The sequence below is a fragment of the Boleophthalmus pectinirostris genome, unplaced genomic scaffold (assembly GCF_026225935.1).
Source record: "Boleophthalmus pectinirostris isolate CB_2022bp ecotype Guang Dong unplaced genomic scaffold, ASM2622593v1 HiC_scaffold_19, whole genome shotgun sequence".
Classification (NCBI taxonomy): Eukaryota; Metazoa; Chordata; class Actinopteri; order Gobiiformes; family Gobiidae; genus Boleophthalmus; species Boleophthalmus pectinirostris.
Genome location: NW_026571140.1, coordinates 32458383 through 32469135, shown reverse-complemented (window position 1 = coordinate 32469135; position 10753 = coordinate 32458383).

Sequence of the window (10753 nt, the reverse complement as noted above, 5' to 3'; positions counted from 1 at the left end):
GACCTAGTTTAGTCCTGATTTAGATCTGATTTATAACTGGTTCCATTATAGTTCTTCAAAGACAGGTAGAAGTCCTACTATTCAGTCCTGGTTTAGATCTGATTTAGTCCTCGATTTAGTCTGATGTAGCTTTGATTTACACCTTTTGTAGTCCTAGTTTGGTTTTGCAATAGCCAATCATTACTTTATTCTGAAGACTTTGGTTATGCAAAATCTTGGCATCTTTTAGTCCAGTTTAGATACTTTGAAATAAAAAAAAAAAAAAAAAAAAAAACTTGAACTGTCAGAATGTCCAAAACTGGCTCCAACTGGATAATTTTCTCTGCTACTCCACCGTGGTATTCCGGCAGGTTATCCCAAGGTCATATTCCAATTTGGGACGTCATAATGATCCGATTCGGTAACCCAATACGTCACTAGAAGGAATGCAGGAGACATGTGTTATTCTGTGGTAAACAAAAGCTCTGATCGTGTTACTGCCATAGAGAAAACATGTCCCAACATTCACACATGGATTCACACGCAACACTCTGGAACTGAGGCTTCAGACATGCAACAACTTACAAAACTTTAATACATCATCTTCAGCTGTCAAATCAACACTTTTGAAGATGATATATAGATTTAGGTAATAGAAATATCTATGAAACTGTGGTGCAATGTACAGCTATTCTGGTGGAAGGTCCGCAACACTGCCAGGGTAAATAACTGGTCAGATCTGTGGAGGGGTGACCCCGCTCACAGTGAGAATGCATGTTTTTCAAGGTATTTTTACACCTGCGATTGAAAGCTAGATAAGTTTAATGCCATTCTATGTAATGTGGCAAGCAAATCCACAGAGACAAGCAAGTAGTGGACCCCTCACCAGAAAACTTTATATAATGTTCTTTTGTTGCTATAATCAATAATATGCAATTAATGTTATTTTAATAGAATTTGTGGTAGAAAATAGACCCTGAAGACTCATTTGTGGCAATATTTCAAATGGGATTGGGATGGGAAGTTGTCAAAATTAGTCAAAATTTTCCACTTAGCAAGATATATTTTGCCTTCAGTTGCACCTGATTTCATAGTTTTATTTTCAAAGTACTTTTCCTCATCTGGTTATGTCCATGCTTAAACAGGAGCCCCAAAAGCAAAACCACCGAAAAACCAAATAAAATAAAGATGCGTATCACTCAGTCTTGTGGCAGTACTTCAAAACTCTTGAACTTTGAAATGTTTTGAAAGCACTGAGTCACAGTGAGCTTTCCACTCTGTAGCTCCTCTCTCTGTTTTTACACTATAGTCTGCCACGTGCAAAGAAAAGTTTCATAACTAAATATAAAAATGTTTCTATTATACAATGTCACTGAAATATCACAATAGATTTCATATTTTACATCTTTATCTCAACTTAAACAAATCAGGTATTCCAAATATGTTGTTATACTTTTACATCAATTTTTGTTGCTCTCATCCAGAAGAAGACTCCTACAGCTTCAATAATTCAAATATTCCACTATTTAAATGTATTTTAATGTATGAAATTGATCAATTGTTTTGACTCCTCAAAAATATTAATCATGTTAAAGCAAGTAAAAGTTTGCTTCAGGTCTTTGTTTCAACCCATGTGGACAATATTAAGAATTTTAAAAGTCTTATTTACTTACCTGATATTTGAATAAATCCAGATGTTGTCCAAAATATGTTCCTTTTTAATTACAATTTGAAGCTGCAAAATGCCAGTCCCCTGCTGCAGAGTGAAATCCCATAGACGTTGTGATCCTGACTGCTTGTGCATCTTCTACCTCGCTCTGCCCCTCTCTGCTCTGATAAATGCCTCCCGCTGACCTCACTTTGGGGCAATTACAGAGGGACCAGTCAGCTGTCCCGTGCTGGGATGGGGCAGAGAAACACCTCCTCCTCCTGCCTCCTCCTGTCACTCAGCCCACAGACATGAGAGGGAGCTATAAACGCCTAGAAATAGAGGCACGTCCTTGGTATGTGCTCCTAAATACCTTAAGATTTGCATATTCACTCAGACAGACCAGAGGCTACTGTCTTCCTAACACAGTAAAATCTGTACGATGCTTGTACAATCACTACAATGCCATAACTATTAAACATTCATTATTCAGTGCTTGTGTGTTTCTGTTTTAAGGAGTTTTACTTAACTTTTCTGGTGTGGGGTTCACTACTTACATCATCGTGGAGATGTTGTTGCTTGGACCAGAATGTTCCAGTAAGATGTTAAATTTGTCTATCTAGTGTTCTGGCGTACTCTGTTATGGATGTTTTTATTGCACAGAAATATTTCGTTTTTATTGCACAGAAATGTCATTACAATCTGAGTAAATACCTTGAACTATATGCATTCTTAATGTGAGCTGAGTTGCCTCTCCACAGATTTGACCTGTAACTTAATATTTTTTTGATCAGGTCTGAACTTGTTTGATTTAAAGCATCTGTACACAAAAGCATTTTTAACCAAAAACTAGGACTTGGACTTAGTAGTCTGTGTTGTTTCTATTTCTGCTATTTCTATTTCAATACTAGGAAAATACTGATTTTGCTACCACAATGATGATAAAAAACACATCATAGAACTAAATTATAGTATCATATTTCCATGTACCTCTGATATAGATCTAGACTAAACATGCCAAACTCAGGCCCGGGGGCCAAATTTGGCCTGCAGTATGATTATATTTTCCCCGCAAGATCATATCAAATATGTATTAAAGCTGGCCCTCCGGCTACAGTTACGCTACAGAGACATTATTTATTTAAAATGTTGTTATTATTTTATATTATGCTTGTTCTGGATTCATTGTTCAAGCAAAACTATTATTAAACATGTACTTTAATAAGAAAAGGTTTAACATTACATATTCCGAAAGAAGAGAAAACATGCAGATGTTGTTGAAATTTTTCAGTAAATATTTAGTTTGGCCCACGACTTAGTCCCAGTTTTTAATTTTGTCCCTCTGTGAATTTGAGTTTGACACTCCTGATCTAGACTATTCAAAAACAATTCAAAATGTTATCGAATGTTGTCAAATGTTGTCAAATGTCCTGTTTCATGTTTATTTGAGGCTTACTATCTGGGTAACAATTTTTCACCACCCCTAGCCTGTAGTAATAGTAACAGGAATTTTTTCTTAGTACTCATACTTTCAAATGTAGGCCAAGTTTCTAAATGAGATGTGAAAAACAAAGTACCCAAATCGCTCTTAAGTCAATTCTTTCACTTTCTGCGCTTGTATTTAAAGACACGGTTTATTGCCTAACATACCTGGCCTCTGCTTGTTCTCCCACTTCAAAAGTTTATATGGGTCCCGGTGCAGCGCTCCTGTGGGGAGGTCAGGGTCTGAGTCTGGTCGTAAAGGATTGATCTACGATGTGTCACCCCCATCACCTCAGATACCCCGTTCACACTCTCAGATCCAAGCCTCTATGTTGAAATATTACTGACAGCTGCGCAATGTTCATTATACACTAGGGTTGTCAAAAGTATCGAGTCAGATACTAAAACTAGTCGATCGAAACTACATACTGAGGAATACTGAAGAAGTCTCAGCACTAGTCACATTCACAGGACAGAGGGATTACATAGCTAAGAAACTGCTATGATTTAAAGGTGCACTAACTAACTTTTTGGTTGGGGGTCCGTCACCTGCTTGTTTCTCTGGATATTCCATTCCTCTGACTGAACTGTTCCACAGTATGGCAGCTCTATCTTAGATTTATTCAATTATCAATGGTTTTATATCTCAAAAACACCTAGAAAAACAATTCTTACAGTGAGAAAATCCAATCTCCATTTGAGCCCCCACCAGAAAAGTTACAAGTCACATTCTATTGTCTAAATAAAGAGTGTATTTATTAGCATCGTGGTTTAGTAATCTGTATTGAGTATCTAGTCTATTCCGCAGCATCGAAATCAAGTTTAAAATTATAGTATTGTGACAACAGTATTATCCACTAATTACTATGCAAATCATTACAATCTGAGGTGGAAAAGTTGGCAAAGGTGGGAACAGCTCTCGATGAAAGCGTTTAGAAAAAGCAGGGACTTGCAGCAGAATGCCTCAAGCTGATTGAGCGAACCACCTTGAAGTGGCCACCCACCATTGTTTCTTTTTAGCCAGTATCTGCAAACCTGTCAAAATAAAACCAAAACAAGTGTTAACATGTAAAAAAAATGAATTTAACCATTTTTGCAATTCATATTTGCACATTAAGGGCGTTAAAAGCCACGATCACCGTCCGGCAGCAAAACCATGTTTGTTTTGCTTGGTGTGGGCCTGGTGCTTGGGGTTCTCATAATGAAACACCTCCCTCTAAACAAGAATTGATACTAAAAAAGTCACATTCACAGGACAGAAGTGAACCTTTCCTGAATAGCTTTAGAATGATCTTGAGCTGTATCAAAAAAAAAGTATGAGACCCATGGATCTATAATAAGACCTAGAAAAGGCATTCCCCTTTGTCCCAGCTCAAGACCAACTAGGGGTCGCTCCATTGATACTGCAGCTCTCGGGAGCGTGTGCCCAGAAAGATTCCATGTTGTTCCTTAGAGCACAATACTTTTTTTGTGTGAAATCAAACTGCCCACGTTCATCTGACAGGGCATTGACAACTTTCACAAAGGTTGGATTTTGTATGTATGCTTGTCTATTTTCACAACATAAACTTTTAAAAATGTTTAAATCCTCAAAGTGCCTAAAAATTTGCTTTGTAAGACTTAGCCTAGCTCCGCTCTAGCAGCTATTACCCTGGTTGGTCAAAACAGATCACACAGGTGGGCCAAGCTAGCGCATATTAAGGAAGTAATGCGGAAGAGAAAATAATCTTTGGGCCCATGCGCCATTGAGCACAGGCCATTGAAAACAATACTATGTCATCTTGGGTTCACGTTCCAGATTTTATTATAGTTCTGTGGTAAGACCACATAGGCTAGTATATGCCCATGGACCACTAGGGATCATCTAACCCTAACCCAAACCTGGATGACTGAACCTAGATATAGCATCTCCTCATGGTACTATAAAAGAAAGTATCATGATTTAGTGTTCAAAATCACATTCTAATGTCTAAATAAACAGTGTTTTTTATTATCATTGTGGTATCGAAATATTGAGTTTCAAATCTATTCTTAAGTATCAAAATCAAGTTTGAAATTTTAGTATTGTGACACTTATTCTCCAATTACTACGTTACATGGAAATCATTACAATCTCAGGTGGGAAGAACAGCCAAAAATGTAGTGAAGTCAGAAATAATATTCTCAGATAGAAGTTGAAAATAATGGTCCAAGAAATGACTCACGTTGAGTAAAATGTATTTGGGGAAACTGCTGCTCCAGTAAGAATAACTGTCTGGACATAACATCTGATTTGTAATTTGAAATGAATCCAACTGGAAAATGTTAAATAATGCATACAGTTTGTTTTATTCAATTTTCAATGACAGACCATACAAATGAGAAAAACTAAATCATACCTAAAGAGTAGTGCAAGAAACAAATGTCCAGTCCAAGTACTTAATATTGTCAACGTAAAGATTTTGTCACTTCAACTACCAACAGAGCAATCTTATTAAAATATACTTGAGTAAATGTAACTAACTTGTACTTTTTAGTAAAGAGTTGAACCCAGAATTTGTTTTTAAGCCCATAAATGGCCTTGTTTCACCGAGGATGCCAGTGCCTTTCCGTTCTTCTGCAACAGCTTTGCATTCTTTGTTATTAAAGTTAAAGGTGTGAGGGCTTGTTCTGTCTGCTGCCTCCTTACACAGTTCACCTAGACATCCACCAATAATTGATCAGTTTTAACTCATTTCCATCTGGAGATTATCAGAGTTAGTTAGTCACACTAGATCTCACCTTGGTCTCATGATGTCATTCCTAGTGGTTGGTTGAAAAAGCTCTGTTTTATATTTGCCCAGCCTTACTTCATATTATTAACTGGTCATTAGTCTCTGGTCGTTTCCCAAGTGATTTAAAGCATGCTGTCATACATACGCTGCTTAAAAGGCCAAATATCGATTCAATACCTGGTCTATTTCAAAACTGCCATTAATCACAGAAATATTAGAGAAGTTTGTGGCTATCCGATAACACACGTCTTGAATGCTCATAATGTTTTTGATAATTTTCAGTTGTTTCAGTCCAGTCTTGCTTAGGGTGCAAAACAGCAATTTGATGGCCCCTGACAGCGGCGTGGCACTGATGTTTCTAGATCTGAGTGTGTCCTTTGAAACTGTGGAACATGGGATCCTGCTCAAGAGCCTAAACAGTGTTGGAATATAAGGCGTCACACTGGAATGGTTCTTTCTGCTTTTCGGAGAGAACTTTTCCCATTTGCATCTGGCCCTTGTTTTTCTGCATCGGTTTCCTGTCTTTTGGTGTACATCAAGGGTCTGTTTTGGGGCCAAATAAAGTTATTGGACAACATAAATAGAATCAGTTGTAGCACTAGTAAATTACATTACCGTATTTTTCTGACTTTTTTCATGGTTTGGGTGGTCCTGCGACTTATATATGAAAATTTTCACACTGACAGCCGCAAGAGGGTGTTCTAGGCTCCTATTACTTCTGTACTACCGCACTTCGCCCTTTACTGCGCATGTCTCTTGCAGAAAAAGCTGTTGTCCAGTTGCAAGTAGTGAAATATGCAGTCAAAAACAGTAATCGAGCAGCAGAAAGAAAGTTTATAGTGAGTGAGAAACTTGTGATGGACTGGCAGAAAGTGGGGGGTGGAGAACACAGCTTCACAGTAACCGAACGGGTGCGCCATGCAACTTTCCTGGAAGCCATTGGATGGATCGACAAAGCCTGGACTTCAGTGACAACCGAGACCATCCTGTCGGGATTCAAAAAGGCCAGAATAATTCTAACTGGAACTGATGCTGAGTCTGATGACAGCTACACAGAAGAGGAAGCGACGCTCCGTTTACCTCCGAAGGTCACGGAATTACCATGAATCTATAATAATTTATTATAGTTCTATGGGAGTTGCTCAGAAGTGACACTGAGGAGGAAGAATTCAATGTATTTAGTGATTTGGAGTGAAATCGAGAGTTTGGTAAACTTGTTATGTTATGTTGTTTATGCTATAGTTTTCTGAATAACTCTTAATATGTAACATTAACATACTACACCTATTCAGCCTGTTGTTCTCTGCTCTATTCTTATTACTATAATTTGCCTTTGATGAAATGTCGGTTCCTGGTCTCTCATTTTATAAAATATAATTCCCCCAAAAAGTGTGACAACATTATTATCAATCAATCACTATTTCTGTTCAGTTCTTACTACATTCATCCCAGGGACTAAAATCAAAATTTGACTGTAGTAATTATAACAAAAAAATTCAACTAGACCACTACCAACTAGACTATAATTAGAAATAATAGTTTAATAGTTTAAACTATTAAAAGCAAGATGATTCCTTGTTCTTCACAAACCACAAAATGTAATTATCCAGAAGCACAAAAGTTTGCTTCAGTTATTTCAAGTATGAACACACCTTGTATAACAATTTTTTCAATTCTCAACTATAAACACTATGGCACTGTTATTATTACAACAATCATTTAATGGAGAACAATCCCATTTGAGTGACATTAGATCTTTGTGCAGGAGGCTGTTGTCACTGTTACAAGCTGATAAAAATGTTTCATGAGTCGTTTGTTGACACAAGAAGATGGTGCTTGGAACTGGTCCAAGACTCCAATAAACCTTTGTCAAAATGGATCCATGGAGCTTTATGTTCATGGCTTAAAACTCAAAACATTTGAAGTGTGAACAAGAAAAGGGACACTGCCTGATTTTACTTTGTCTTCGAAATGTGAAAATCAGAACTAGCTTAAAATAGACAGTTTGTTAAAATACAAAATTAACCTTTATAGTACTTAAACTTTTGGGGTATGGACTACTTAAAGATAGACAGTTTGTTAACTCAAAATCGGCAGATTTTGTACTCAAAATTTTCGATATAATCAGTTTCACCAATTTGTTTGAGTAGTCCTAACTTGGCGGGTTTTACAGTGTATTTTAAACAGTTTTGAGCTTATACGCACATTTCACAACTCTGAGACCAGTTTGTAGTTTTGTGGTGATGGTAAAGCCAACAACAACTAGCATGCTGACGTACACTTCCTGATTAACTGACAATAAACAATACAGCAACGTGTGTATCAAAATGTACTGCAGCCAATGGCAATGGAAATACTCTAAGAATTAAAATATCTTTATCTTCCTATCAACAGAATCGCTTGGCACTTTTTTCAGTGTCATTTTGATAACACACTTTAGTAATTAGATTTTAATGAACTTATTTTGTTTTACAATGTCATTGGTCTCTTAGTGTTTACCACTAAGCACTAAATGTACCCAGGAGCATTTTACTGCAGTCATCCGGTCAAATGTTAAAGACGGCATCATTGACCTCCCACATAATAGAAACACAATACAGGCACATTATGAGAGGAGATGGGGTTTAGACACGCTTTGATGTTCACAATTGTTTAAAAGAAGTTCATAACGTTTTGTATAGGTAAAGGACGTATATTACACTAGTTTCTGTTCTATGCTATCTAATCCAATAAAATCCAACTTTATTTGTATAGCACATTTTATAAACAAGACCGTTTCCAAAGTGCTTTACATAGCAATGTGACCCATTTTACTTACAAAAAAAAAAAAAAAATCCATTATCTTCTAACCAAGAGGAAACTAATAGAATCAATAAATAAAATAATAATAATAAAATCAATACATAAAAGCAGTACTAAAAAATTAAATAGATAAAAACTATAAATAAATAAATAAATTTTAAAAAGACACAGAGGACCACACAACTCACGCATTTTTCAGGTATGTTTCCTCATCACAAACATACCTGGAGTTGTGTTTTATTTATTTATTTACATGTTTAACACACAAATCCTACATATTAAGTTACACCTTGTGATGCCATATGGTACAGTGTGATACAGGAAGTGCTCTATTGTGTTTTTACACTCCATACAACTTTAACAGAATCGTTTGGATGTGCTTTTCTCTACTGAACAGAAGGTAAAAAAGAGTTGTTAACTAGAAAACTACCACTATATGACATCACAAGGTGGAATAGACCGTTTAGAGCTTCGGGGATGTAGACAGACTAATAAACGAAGATTACTCAAACATGTGTGAATGAAACAAAACACAACTCCAGATGTGTTTTTGATGAGGTAACAACATTATAACAGGGCTTAAAGCTCACAAGAGTCAATTTCTTGTAATGGGACCTTTAATGTTTTCAAGCAATTTTCATGTATTTTCTTATAAAATTGTGTAAAAGTCTAAATGGATAGGAGAGCTTTTTAAGGGAGGTTGGATGCTCATTAGTCTACTTTTTGGCTCTCAACATGAAAATTTTAAATGTTCAAAAAGCACGTACAAAAATGCATGTTATACAGATATACATGTAATTAACTACCACAATATCTTAATGATTTAATGTTATTACACTGGTCGATATGGTGAAAAAGTGAAAGTTTTTTTTGTTTTTTGTGATATTATAACATGATACCCTCCCCAACCCTCCTGCTGGCCAGCATCCATCGTCCTCTGAATGCGTGACAGGAGTTTTCAGCTGATCACAGTGAAGTATGAACCACAGTGTGTAGGGCTGCACAATTTTGGAAAACTAATGTGATTTTTTTCCGACAAGCATTGCAATTTGATTTGTTCTGCGATTTATGTTTAAACAGCAGGATTTTGTTCAAAGTTAACATTTTAAAGACTTCCAGGAGAGATAAGACTGAAATATGAACTGTTAAAAGATTAATACAAGAATCATGTTCATTTCAAAACATGTTCCTGGAATTCTGAAGTACAGGGTTTGTGGTTTTGTTACATTATAAAAGAGGATAATTTTTTTGTTTGCTAAAGAAATTATGTTATTTAAAAACTTGCAATTGTTGTCATTTGCAGCTTTACTCGTGTGAGACAAAGTTTAGTGGGTACTCTATGATGGAGGCTCTAGAAAATTGTCATATGATTTTTGTTAACATTTTGTCCGGTGACGATACTCGATGTGTGCTTTGTTGCCACATATTGAAAAACCCATTGCACCCAGAATAGAAATTAATCTCTGACACTAAAACCTTTACAAGACACTTTCTTGGCCTTGTTTAAAAGTTTGAAGTACCATAATTTCCTCCACATACAACAAAATATCCTGTGCTCTCTGCATTAATACAGCTAATCCTGCAGTTTTAAGCTTAAACATGTCCTGCAATGTGAGTCTCATATTAGTTTGTCAGTTCATATATCTTCTGTCTTTTGGTCAAAACTTCTCTTGATGTGTTTAAAATATGAACTCTGGACAGAATCCTATTCTGTCCAACACCACAAATTTAATCACAACCATAAAGCTTGTCAGGCAAATCACATTTACATATTTTTCCAGAGCTCTATTATGAATTATTTATGAATTTGCATAGAGAAACTGTCGCCCCTCTCTCTGTAAATGCTGCTGTCAGGCTCTTTATTTTGGCCTTAAAATGTTTGTGTTAACCTTCTCTACATGATCCTGGGGTTTTTATTTCACTGTTTTGTCTATATGTTAATTCTTATTCCAAATATGGAACTCAGGCAGCCTCGATAAGCTTCATTTGACTGGAGCTGAACGCTCTGGGTGACGTCACACTCTCTTCGTCCACTTCTTTATACAGTCTATGATTTAAATACACGTAAATTGAGGTCATGTTGAAACTG